General features: G+C 40.3%; 2 long non-coding RNA genes across 2 annotated transcripts; one reads left to right on the forward strand and one right to left on the reverse strand.

The window, feature by feature from the left end:
• Positions 1–9: 9 nt before the first annotated feature.
• LOC138957971 (uncharacterized) lies at positions 10–1965 on the forward strand. Its single transcript, XR_011453250.1, has 2 exons — positions 10–383; positions 1431–1965. It is a non-coding gene; the product is annotated as an uncharacterized lncRNA (long non-coding RNA).
• A 5105-nt stretch (positions 1966–7070) lies between these two features.
• On the reverse strand, positions 7071–9583 carry LOC138957974 (uncharacterized). The gene is made up of 3 exons (XR_011453251.1): positions 9386–9583; positions 8304–8358; positions 7071–7328 (listed from the first exon to the last, which is right to left on the reverse strand). It is a non-coding gene; the product is annotated as an uncharacterized lncRNA (long non-coding RNA).
• Between the last annotated feature and the right edge of the window lie 3686 nt (positions 9584–13269).

The raw sequence follows: 13269 nt of genomic DNA on the forward strand, positions 1-13269 counted from the left end.
CAGAGTGTGTGCTTGTTGTGTTCTTATTTTTTTTACTCAAGTTTAGAAAATGCTTGATCTTTAATCTATATGCACAGAATCAAATGTTGCTGTATCAGTGTATGAACTATGGTTGTAAAAGAATAAACAAAACAATTACTGAATTAGTGAGTGATTTGGCTCTGATAGTGAAGTTGAAATAGTACTTATTTCATTTTCAAGACATGTTAATAGTTATGTTAATATTGTTATGGTTTTTTTCAGGCCTCCCGAGAAACCAGAGGTGATGTGCATCATTCATACAGCTCCTGTCTTTCAGTTTACCTTTAAACATGGATACATGTACTGGAGAGGTATCAGGATGACTTGGCATGGCGCTTTACATTACAGACTACCCCTGAAGAGTAAGTTACACATTTATAAGGTATTGGTGATGCCAGATGGTAGTCTGTAGCTATAAACATGCATGTACTGATGTAGATCATTCAGCAGTCTTTTGTTCTTTGTAAATTGTATTACATTTACAAGTACTTTGTAGATGAAATTATTCATACATTTGAAGATGCATAGTAATACTGTGCATGGCAATTCACTAATTGGTATGATGTACTTTGTATACATAATGGTACAAATATCTTTATTTTCTCTCTCCTTCCCATCTTAAAGTTTGTTGCAACCCTATACTCATAAAGTGCATTATGCTGTTTGTATGAACATTGATTTGAACTATTGTGATGCAAGAAAGTAAAACATGAAATAGCTAGAATGAAAGATTTACTCATTACTGGAATTATTTTAAATACAGTCAGTCCTTTCCTTGGCTCACAATCACAGATGTGGCCAGTTTTTTTTTATAGTTTTTTTAAATTTGTTACATGGAATAAGAGTTATATAATATAGTAAAACGTATCAACACCCTGACTGCCCCTGCGCAGTGTTAGAATTTTCTGAATGACTTCACATCACATTTCTCAACAAAACTGTAAGGTGTCAACGCTAAATAGGGAATGTGTGTGGGATGAGGGTGCTGTCAATTAAAAAAATAGTAAATTTCCATCACATTCCAGAAAAACCGCTCACATCAGCAGCATAACAAGATATCATGTCGTTAGAAAGGTTCTTGTGAGGAAGTCTTTTTAATTTTAATGATGAAAGATTCTTTTTAATTTTAATGATGAAAGTATATAAATAAATGGTTTTCACAGGAAGGAATGATGGCACCTGTAATATTACAGAACAATGTTTACAGTTTAGTTAATAGTTGTCACTGTCAGTATCACCCACACCATTCTCCATCCCACTGATTGTGTGAAGAACAAGTACATGTATTACTTCCTACCTACCTTCCGGCACCCCCACCACACACCCTCTTCTCAATACCAAAAACATATCCCTATCAGCGCACAGCAAAGTCTGAATGTGCTCAGTAATACATTTTCTTTATTTTCCAGGAAGTGAGGTGCCGAGATATGACGTGCAGGCAGCTTGCAGAGTGGTGCCTGGCTTTGCTGAGGATGATGATCAGATTCAGTCCATTCTGTGCTGACAGAGCTACCAGAACTGACCCACGCTGCTGGCATGACCTTTACAGCTGCATTCAACACTTTACTTTTACGCTGGTAACTTTACGGTTGCTCTCTCTCGATTGAGCATTTTTATTTTAACTAAGGGGAAAAAGTAAATGCCTCTGCAGAGATTCGAACCTAGGACCTTGAGATTTTCAGGCCCATGTCCTAACCACTAGTTTTTTTTATTGTAAGATGGATATATGTCTAGTGGATGCAGCTACATGTACAACTGTGCCAAATTAGAACTTGCATTCTCAGCCTATAGTTTTCTTGGGCCATTCATGTGAGTACTAAATATTGTGAATGCATTGGTATTCCTAGACTATCACACATGTGAGACTGCCTTTTCTTACTTTTGTGAAATGTGTGAACTCACTTTGTTTACCTCTTTGTGTTAATAAATGCAGTTTATCAGTTACCTCTGTTGGTTTCTTCTGCAAGTATGTCAAATGGCCCACACACACCCTCATGCGCACACACACACAGACACGCACAAAATCAGATCTCAAGTGTAAGTATTCTTTTTGCAGTTTTATTTTAATGCCCATAATCAGTCAAACAAATAATTATATCATCACACTTGCACCTAAGCTTAAAGTAGCAGTCCTGCATACATGTGTAATGTGTAAATGTTTCAGGTCACCATCTGTCCTGGCTTGAACATGCAATAAGAACACCTCTACACAAACACACGTACAGTCAACTGGCTAGCTGCTTCCCTGTAAGGCATATTTGTCTATGAATTAATCGATTTTCCGCAGACAGCAGCCAGGTAGTGGATCTTTAGTATATGTCCAAGCAGACGGTTGATCTTATTACAACACATCAAGGAAATATTTAAAAAAAACTGATTCCAAAATCTAACCTTCCAAAGTTCATAATCAATAAAGAAGAATGGTATGTTACTGGAACCCTTTATTTATGACTTAAGGCAATGTGCGGCAGTAAAATTACCAAACTTAAAGGTACTGAACTTGTCAAATCCAGGTGCACGGATCCCCTGGGGCTTTTAGTCATACCTCAGGCAGCTATCCGTTAGAAGAACTACCAAGTTTCATTGACTTGCACCCAAAGAGTCAAGAACTGCGATTTTTTTACGAATTAATTTCGGACTCTGTCCCGGCTGGTCTTGACCTATTTTTGGATCTAAATTTAGATCAGGTAGATCACCACATCATGCACAAAAAGACACGTCACTGCAAACTATGTCAGACATCATCATGAGTTTGTGTAAAACAAAATGGAGGCCGGAATCACTCATTTGAATCGAACTCAGACCAAACACCACGTAATAACTAGGTTAATTTATGCACTCGCGTGAACAAGAAACTGTCGAGCTTTACAGATGTCGTCGTTGGGTAGTTTTGGGTTTGTTTTACTACCATAGGAGGATTTTTGAACTGTAAATGCACTCAGCTGCAACAAAAACGCAAAACTAAGGCTGTGACCTGCATTGTGCCTTTAACCTTAAAGAATATCAATCAATCAATCAATGAGTCTTATATCGCGCATATTCCGTGGGTACAGTTCTAGGCGCTCTGCAGTGATGCCGTGTGAGATGAAATTTTATACGGCCAGTAGATTGCAGCCATTTCGGCGCATATTTACCTTTCACGGCCTATTATTCCACGTCACACGGGTATAGGTAGACAATTATTAACTGTGCCTAAGCAATTTTGCCAGGAAAGACCCTTTTGTCAATCGTGGGATCTTTAACGTGCACACCCAATGTAGTGTACACGGGGGGGAGGTTCGGACACCGAAGAGAGTCTGCACACAAAGTTGACTCTGCGAAAGAAAGACCCCATCTTGCCCCTTGAAATAAATGGGGAAGCTGTAGAACAGGTCTCTTCATTCAAATTTCTCGGCACACTGATCTCTGAAGACCTGAAATGGGACGGGAACACCACGTCCATCATTAAGAAGTGCCAGCAGCGGCTGCACTTCCTGAGACAGTTGCGCAAGTTCCGTATGTCACAGCAAATCATGGCGCAGTTCTATCGCGCAGTCGTTGAGAGCACCCTGTGTTTTTCTATCACGGTCTGGTATGGCAGCACAACTGAGAAAGAGAAACAGCTACTGGAGAGCATTGTGCGGACAGCCTCCAAAATCGCGGGCTGTGACTTCCCTTCCGTTGCCTCTATCTTTGAGTTGCGCTCAGGTCGAAAAGCAGGAAAGATTGTTCGCGACCCCTCCCACCCGGCAAACCACTTCTTCGAGCCTCTTCCATCTGGTAGGCGCTACAGAGCTTTGAAAGCCAGAACTAGTCGCTTTCGCTCTAGCTTCATCCCCCATGCTGTACTGACAACTCCTGCAGTGAAGACGTTGTAATATACTGTAGTTATAGGATTGGGGGGGGGGGGTTCTTTTGTTACTTAGTCCTTTCACTGCATTCCATTACTGTTCTCATAACTTGTGATAGTGGAAATTGTCCTTATTTTTTAGGTGCTGGAGTAGTTCTGTGATGGTAGTAGTTTTGTGCAATGCGACTCTAAGTTCAGGTGCTTGAGTAGATCTGTGATAGTCTGTTAATACTGTTGTTTTAAACTGTCTAGATCATGATTATATAATTTTATGTGATGATCTGACTAAATGATAATAATTACATGTACTACTTACTTTTTAATTTTAGGTATTGTTCTAGTATTCACTAATGTTGTATTGATATTACTGGCACCCCTTTTAAACTGATATGGTTTTTACGTTTACAAGGCGACGATGTGAATTTGTGATGTAGATATGTGGCTGGTTATGTGTGAGAATGTAAATAATTGTGTGTGTGTGTGTCTGTGTGTGTGTGTGTGTGTGTGTGTGTGTGTGTGTGTGTGTGTGTGTGTGTGTGTGTGTGTGTGTGTGTGTGTGAGTTGTGTCTGTGTGTGCATGACAGTGTAATGTACGTATGTATGCATGCATGGTGATGTGTGTCTGCATATGTGTCTGGTTGGTTTTTATTTTATTTTTACCGTGCCGTGCCAAGATGAAATCCTTTTGCAAAATTGGTGAATAAATATCTTGTATCTTGTATCTTGTAAATTTCCGCCGAACCTGGGATCGAACTCACGCTGACAGCGGCCAACTGAATACAAATCCAGCGCGCGCGCCAACTGAGCTATATCCCTGCCCCTGAATAGTCAAGGAATAACTTGGTTTTCTGGTTAATTCTTGAAGTGACTTATTAAAATGAATGAAAACATTGTGGATGGATATAGACTGCTGTTGCTATGGAATCTAGCATTAACAGTTCTACAGCAACATCATACATCAGAAATTCATAATATTTAAGGATACACATGTATTATATCTACAATCATAAAGAACGTGTTTTTTGTTAAAAACTACAGTTGAATTTAAATTAATTATTGTAATGAATATGCAGTAAGAAATTCGTTCATCCTCATGACAAAAGATATCAAAATTCAACTGTAGTCTGTTGTCAAAAATCATTCTATATGATTGTAGATTGATACATGTGTATCTTTGTGCCAAATATTAGGAATTTCTGATGTATGATGTCGCTGTTAAACAGTTTCCTAGAAATCCAATGTAACGACTGTTTCCAACGGCACTCTACGTCGATCAGTATTCACAATTCTCCGAAAGCGGCGTATGGCTGCCTAAATGGCGGGGTAAAAAGGATCATACACGTAAAAATCCACTCGTGCAAAAACACGAGTGTACATGGGAGTTTCAGCCCACGAACGCAGAAGAAGTATTCACAATTGTTTTATTTATTTTTATGCAGAAAACCAGGTTATTCCATGTATTTTCCGAATTCAATTTTACTGCCGCACATTTCCTTAATGGCACAGTGCAGCTCACAGCCTTCGTTTTGCGTTTTTGTTGCAGCTGAGTGCATTTACAGTTCAAAAATCCTCCTATGGTAGTAAAACAAACCCAAAACAAGAAGAGCAAACGCTGGATCGAGTCACTTTCGCAGTTCTGAATATTATATGAGGCATCAGATGGACAGGAAGAAATTGCTATTCACAACACAATGAGTCACGTTCACATAAAATTTGAGCCCGGTCACTTTTATAGTTTCCGAGAAAAGCCCAACGTTAAGTTGTGTGTTGCCGAACAGAAAAGGCTAGTTATCTCCCTTGTTTTTCTGATAACGTTCGTAAAAGGCTACAGATGTAAATACTTTGATGTAAAGAATAATCCTACAAAGTTTCAATCACATCCGATGAACTTTGTCAAAGATATAAAATGTCTAATTTTTCCTTTGACGCTGACCTGTGACCTTGAAAAAGGTCAAAGGTCAACGAAACCATCGTTAAAGTGTAGAGGTCATTGGAGGTCACGACTAAACAAAATATGAGCCCGATCGCTTTGATAGTTTCCGAGAAAAGTCCAACGTTAAGGTGGTGTCTACGGACGGCCGGCCGGCCGGCCGGCCGGCCGGACAGACTAACACTGACCGATTACATAGAGTCACTTTTTCTCAAGTGACTCAACTACCCAATGACGACATCTGTGAAGCTCGACAGTTTCTTGTTCACGCGAGTGCATAAATTAACCTAGTTATTACGTGGTGTTTGGTCGGAGTTCGATTCAACTGAGTGATTCCGGCATCCATTTTGTTTTACACAAACTCATGATGACGTCTGACATAGTTTGCTAGTGACGTGTCTTTTTGTGCATGATGTGGTGTGATCTAAATTTAGATCCAAAAATAGGTCAAGACCAGCCGGGTCTGAGTACGAAATTAATTCGTAAAAAAATCGCAGTTCTTGACTCTTTGGGTGCAAGTCAATGAAACTTGGTAGTTCTTCTAACGGATAGCTGCCTGAGGTATGACTAAAAGCCCCAGGGGCTCTGTGCACCTGGATTTGACAAGTTCAGTACCTTTAAGAAAATGTAAGATTTACTGAACTTTGACCCAGCAGTTTTTGTAAGTGGACAGGCCTTAGTTTTATTTCGGTGGCATAATTCAATGCGCTTCGTCAAAATGTCTTGAACTGAAAACAAAAGCAGACGCAAGACTTATGGTCAGTTGGAGTTGTCTCCCGTACTCCTAACTTGAATGTGCTGCAGACAGGTGTACCCAAACAGCTCATATCACAAACGGTTTGGAATTCCCAAAAACGCAAGATCCGCACTGCACAACTTCAGTTCAGCGCTCGGTCACTTTTTGAAAATGTGTATCTTGAGAGAAAAATATAGAATATTGCACCGTCCAAAGGAATGGAGTTCTTATGGGACAATGACAGCGCTCAGTTCAAAACGATAGGACAACTTTTTAAATGAGGCAGGGCCGGACTACCGGGGGTGGGGGGAGGGGGAGGGGTTATGGGGGTTGCGCAACCCCCCCCCCCCCCCCCTAGCCTAAACATGTACCTCACTTATTTAAAATATATTTTATGATTGTTTATTTTATGCCGTTTCATGCAAGGAGCGACCATTTTCCTATCTCAGAATATGACCTACCCATCAGCTTCCACAATATAGGGGCTCTGCCCCTTGACCCCGCCAAGGGGAACATCCCCCTGGACCACCACTGGCAAACCCCACCCCCCCCACCCCTCCTCTTAGCCTAGTCCGGCCCTGTGAGGCGTAGCGGGCCTTTAAAACATTGACAAAAATGTACAATAGCAACAAGTTGTAATGCTCAATACAACCAATACTGAGTGGACATTTACAATACTGGGAAACAGTTCTTTTTGTCCGGTGATCCTCTGCGGCTGTTGCTGTAGTTTCCCCATCGATCATAGCTGGACTTGGATAGCACTGCTTTTCATCCACATTCACTGGCCAGGTCTTCGTCATCTTCAGTCACTACTGACAAATGAATGAGAAAGGAACGGATCTTAAACACAATGACAAGAACAAGTCTAAGTATGAGTATAAAGGAATAAGTTGTGTACTGTTTGTAACTGACACACATACACACACTAAACCCACATAAATGCCAAGAGCTTAAACATTCTTTTTTCCTGGTAGACAAGTTCAAATAAAATCCCCCGACTCCCCCCCCCCCCCCCCCCCCACCCCCCCCCCCCCTCCTACTGCGTCTGATTTTTGTTGGAACCCCAAAGACAGTGATTAAGTGGATTTCCATTATAGTCAAGGCTGTTTTCAATGTAACTTGTAAGCTACAGAACATGTAGTGATGTACACACATACAACTTTAACTTGTCTACATTGTATACATGTCTGTCACCATATTTGAATACATTCAGTTCACTAATTCAGTCAAAATTTCACTGAATGTAAAACGACATATTATTCTAGAAAGATATCAATGCCACTGTCCTACATTATCATAGGAATCATGTGTGTCAAGTTCTATTATTATTTTCCTTTTAAAGTTTTACGCTCTCTGTGCTCTACACACATGCATAATATGTTATACATACTCAAAAAAGGAAAATAATAATAGAACTTGACACACAGTTTCATTGAGATAATTATATCCTGACAGTGACAGTGTTTACTGCAATGCATTTTGTTTTAATCAAACATACACACTGAAAGTCATGCGCTTCTAGTGATCACCATACTGGTGAAATAAGGCTAAGAGCTTGCGGTTTGGAGTCTAAGTCAGTAGGTGTTCATTATTTTATTATTATCCCTGAACCTGAATTGTAAAAAGAAAAACACCACTCTCTCACAGTCTTGCTCACAGTCACACACGCACACCTCCACATGAGTTATTCTGACCAGAACTTGAGAATGAGAGAGAGAGGGGAAGGAAAAAACACACTGTATGTCATAACACTGACACTGACAGTTGTACATAATAAAACCTTTTACCTGATTCGTCGCTGGCCATGCAGCAATCGGTTGGCTTTTTCAGCTGAGAGGAGACCTGCAATAAAATAATAGATGAAGTACCAATCATGAGAACATCACTTTCAAAATGGTGAGTACTAGCAGAGCAGTAGAACCATTGATTGCCTTTCAAAGAAACGCACTGTAACCAGCCAGCCTGGGTAAGTCAGCAATTTGATTCTTGAACTAGCCTCCAACCTGTTTGCATTATATTCCGAGAAGGTTATCTATTTTTAATTCTAGCATTAAAACATTTGACCAGCACTAGCTTTGATTTTTTATTCACTGTCTTGGAAGTTGGATTCAATCTTAAAAAAAAGGATTTTTAAAATATTATGACTCATGCATCTCGAATTGGGTCAAAAAGAGGTAGCAAAAACATGGCAGTGGTACTCTTCTTCTTCTCCACATTAATGAGGAAATCCCTGTACAGGGCAACTATCTTCGTACCTGACGTAAGGCAAGGATACATACAATTACCAGGGTTCCTGCAGGGCAGAGCTGATACAATTCAAGGAGTTTTCAAGGACATTTCCAGGACCAAATAAATGCTTTTCAAGGACATGATTTTCCCCAAATTATTGCAAAGCACCAAGTCATTCCGTAGTTGTTTCCCTTGCCAACTTCCGGGAAGGGAAGCAACTACGGGTGACTAGTAATAGTTAGTTCGTCTGCTTTCGTTTTCACTCGATCTTTTATTCTCCCAAAATGTGTGTACTGTATTTGACGAAAACAAAGGGGGTTGCATTTTTTTTTTTAAATAGGACAAGCTGCTGACGAAATGTATAGGCAACAATTGGGAAAAATCAAGTACTTTTCAATGACTATTTAACAAAACTCTATTTTCAAGCACTTTTCAAGGCCTGGAAAAGGTTTTCCAATTTTCAAGGAGTTTTCCAGGGTTCAAGGACTCTGTACGAACCCTGAATTACATACACGTACAGGTACATGCATCCAATGTTGTTGTCAGAGACTGACACTCAGTGACTGTCAGTGACAGTGAGCGGAGTGACACATGTTGCAACACATACTCGCAAAGACTAAAACGAAACATGGAAACTTACCTCTGGTTAATATGCAATGGTTCGCCCGTCCCAATTCTCTCGCATTAGCAAACATCATTGGAGATTCTTTCCGAATTGATCACCTTCGCTCCTCGCCTTGGACTGCCATTTTGTAACTTGACTAAAAACCGAAACGCTATAGGTCTGACAAACCACGCTCAACGTCCAAAATAACTTGAGGAGGAAAAAAAAGAGCCCACAATCTTTTTTGGGGCATAAACGTTGTTTTGAAATCTCCGAAGCTGCTTGCAAAGTCAAAGATGACGCAGAGATCTGTACAGTATCTCCCTGGATGACGCAAGGATAGTGTTCGACTCGGCTCTTTGACTTGGTAAACATCGGAACTTCCGATTACGTTCGTAGTTACAAACACTGTACATAAGGAAGACGTGGAACTTGCGAAGAAAATGCGAAAAAGTGTTTGTGGGTTATCGTCCCTAGTCACATGCTGACGGCGAAAACAAAATGGCGGATCGCGTAGGTACCGATCGCGTGCGAGGTGGTGGTAAATTGTGCTCGGCTTTTTGTTGCAAGAACGCCCGTTACAAACAGAGCTGCTTCGGGAAAACTTTCCACAAGTTCCCTAAAGAAGAAAAAAGGTGGGTTGTGCAGTGATTATTTCATCAGGTTTACCTTCTTCAGAATGAGAATGCAATGGCTCGAGTCAACTCACTCAGATAAGCCAACTGTCTCTGGGCATTTTTGTCTGCTATGATACTACAGTATTTATAGAACTAATATGCAAATGAAATATTACAAACATAGCATGGATCGGTTCATCCTGAGATTTCTGTACTAGCTGTACTATGTACGCGTGTGTCTGCGTGTGTACCTGTGCCTGTGTACACTGTACTTACGACTGTGAGTGTGAGTCAGCAGTCAGTACAAAACAACAGTTTACACTTGATGACAAACTACCCGTGGGCATATTTGCCGAAATCTTTATCAAACCTTGCTTACGGGAAAACTACAGTACAAAGGTACATCACTCATCCGTTTTGCGTTCAGGCAGAGCGTTAGATTTAGACTGAAGATCTGATTTATTTTTTGTCTTTCCTTTTTGCTTAGTTTAACAATAACATTGTTGTTTTTATTGTCAAACTAGGTGCAGAATATGGATGCAATTCACAAGGCGAGAGGACTTTGAAAAGCTGCAGCCAGCTGATGTTCAAGGTCTCAAGCTTTGTACTGATCACTTTGAGGCCAACCAGTAAAACAATCCTGCAGAGAGGATCACTTGTGTGGAATGCTGTCCCGACATTGTTTGCAGTGCCCAATCCACCACCGAAGGTTATTTATTTATTGGTTTTAGGTTTTTGCAAACCAATGAAGCACACTATTAAATGCAGGTTGAGTAATGACAAGTTTGAGGCTGATGTAAGAATTGAAAAAAAACAGCATTGTTCCCATCAAATAATGCCTGTTTGCATTTAGCGCAAAAAAATGATAAGGCCAACAAAAAAAGTTACTTATTTTGGATCGACGTCTTGATTATGATGATATGATGAACTTATTTTGCCAAAAAACAGCCCCAAATGGCAAAAAAAGTATAGGGTCGGCGTCAACAACAAAAAAGTTGTATGTTTCTGGTCACCTGACCCTACCTATGTTTTCCCGACGACCCTAGACTTTTATTTTGCATTTTCAAAAATAAAAGGGGTATTCGAAAATCAATTGTTTTCCTGTTTTTCAACAAAATAAGTTAAAAAGATGGTTTAAAAAAAAAAAGTTTAGAAAAAAAATCTCCACCTTTAGTCATGTTAGGCCACAAAAAAAGTCTGTTTAAGGTAACATAGGCCCCCCAAAAATAGCGTCGGTAGGTCGGCTTTTTATTTTTGTATTTTAGCCATCTGAATATTTTAATTTCATTTTTTAATGCCCTAAAAAAAGTCTAGGGCCGGTGGGAAAAAAATAGGGTCGGTCCGGATACTGTAAACAGATTATTTTTTGTTTTGCCTTACGAGAAACATACACTTTTTTGTGTGGCCTAAGACCAATGCCATGAAATTGGGAGAATTGTTTCATTGTGACTGGGTGTTGGTTGTGAGTTTGTCAGTTAAAGAGCTGTGCATTTGCAGGTTGCTAGTGGGAGGAAGCCACCATCGCAAAGGGTAGCTACAAATGAAGCCAGCACCGACCTGTCGCCTGATGCACAAATTGTTCAACCAGGTAAGAGATTTTTAACCATGAAGAACACCCTGACATCAAAAAATGTTTAAACCCATCCATTACATAGTTGATAATTGCTGTATAGGGTGACGGGCGCTGTGGCGGGGTGGTAAGACGTCGGTCTATTAACTCGGAAGGTCGAGGGTTCGAATCCCGGTCGCGGCCGCCTGGTGGGTTAAGTGTGGAGATGTTTCCGATCTCCCAGGTCAACTTATGTGCAGACCTGCTAGTGACTTATCCCCCTTGGTGTGTACACGCAAGCACAAGATCTTGTAATCCATGTCAGAGTTCGGTGGGTTTTAGAAACACAAAAATACCCCGCACGCTTCCTCCGAAAGCGGCGTATGGCTGCCTAAATGGCGGGGTAAAAACGATCATACACGTAAAATTCCACTTGTGCAAAAAAAATGAGTGCACGTGGGAGTTTCAGCCCACGAGCGCAGAAGAAGAAGAAGAAGCTGTATAGGGCGGATGCATGGATGGATGAAATTGTACCTGTAGTTCCAACACGTAAAGATGGGAAACATATCCTGTTAGAGGCATGGTGTAACAAGAAACAATTAAGTGGCTCTATTCCCATCTCCCCCCCTTTCCCCGTCGCGATATAAGCTTCGTGGTTGAAAACGACGTTAAACACCAAATAAAGAAAGAAAGAAAGAGGCATGGTGTGTGAGGAGTTTACCTGGTACTGTTGTCCTAATCAATCAATCAATCACTATGAAGCTTATATAGCGCGTATTCCGTGGGTACAGTTCTAATGGCCTCACCCATTCAGTACCAAACAAGGTCAATTCCATCATTGTTCCACATCGTATCCATAGTTGCTAATACACTTCATTTCTGGCCTGCCTTCCTACGCTATTGTTTATTTTCATTTTGTGATTTAATTACACGTGTTTTAATTTCTTCCAGGTTGTAACTTGTTATGGTTATGTTATTTTATGTGTGTTTTCTTTTTTAGATGACATTCAGGCGATCCTGGAGGACATAGGATGTAAAGCATCAAAGTCGTCATCTTCCCCATCCCCTCGTGAAGCGGAACTTTGGCAGAAGGTCAACAAACTGAGGAGCAAGGTTTTCCGATTAGAAAAGAAAACGATGGAACCCCGTGTAAAACGAGCGAGTAAATTAGCCAAGCCTCCCAAGAAAGACTTTGTAGTAGAACAGTTGTCTCATATATTATCAGGCGAGGCGAGCTATTTTGCCATTTATGCCTGTTACATATTTACCGGTTATCTGCTGCTGTGTCCAATCCTGGCAGAGACGGGAACGCATGTTACCAAGGAGCTGAAGGAGAGTCAATGAGATGAGAGAATGTGATTAACAATTGCCAACTCTCTCCGTACAAAGAGGGTCCAAAATTGTATAAAAAAAATAGATGGTAGGCAATTCAAAATTAAAAAAAGGACTCTCGGAGCATGGACTTAGTCAAAAATTAAAGAAGGCTCTATGAGCCGAAGTACATGTTTTGTCTATTGTCTTTTTTATTTTGAATTCCCTACCATCTATATTTTGATACAATTTTGGACCCTCCCTGGTGTGTTGTTTCTGATGTACCTTTTAGTCTGTTTACAGTAACATAGGCACACAAAAAGAGGGTCGGTAGGTCGGCTTTTCTTAAAAAAATTTTATAACCATCTTTTTAAATTATTTTGCAAAAAAACAGGAACAAAATTGATTTTTTTTTCTTTTTCTTTTTTTCCAAATGCCAAAAA

The sequence above is a fragment of the Littorina saxatilis genome, unplaced genomic scaffold (genome assembly GCF_037325665.1).
Source record: "Littorina saxatilis isolate snail1 unplaced genomic scaffold, US_GU_Lsax_2.0 scaffold_420, whole genome shotgun sequence".
Lineage (NCBI taxonomy): Eukaryota > Metazoa > Mollusca > Gastropoda > Littorinimorpha > Littorinidae > Littorina > Littorina saxatilis.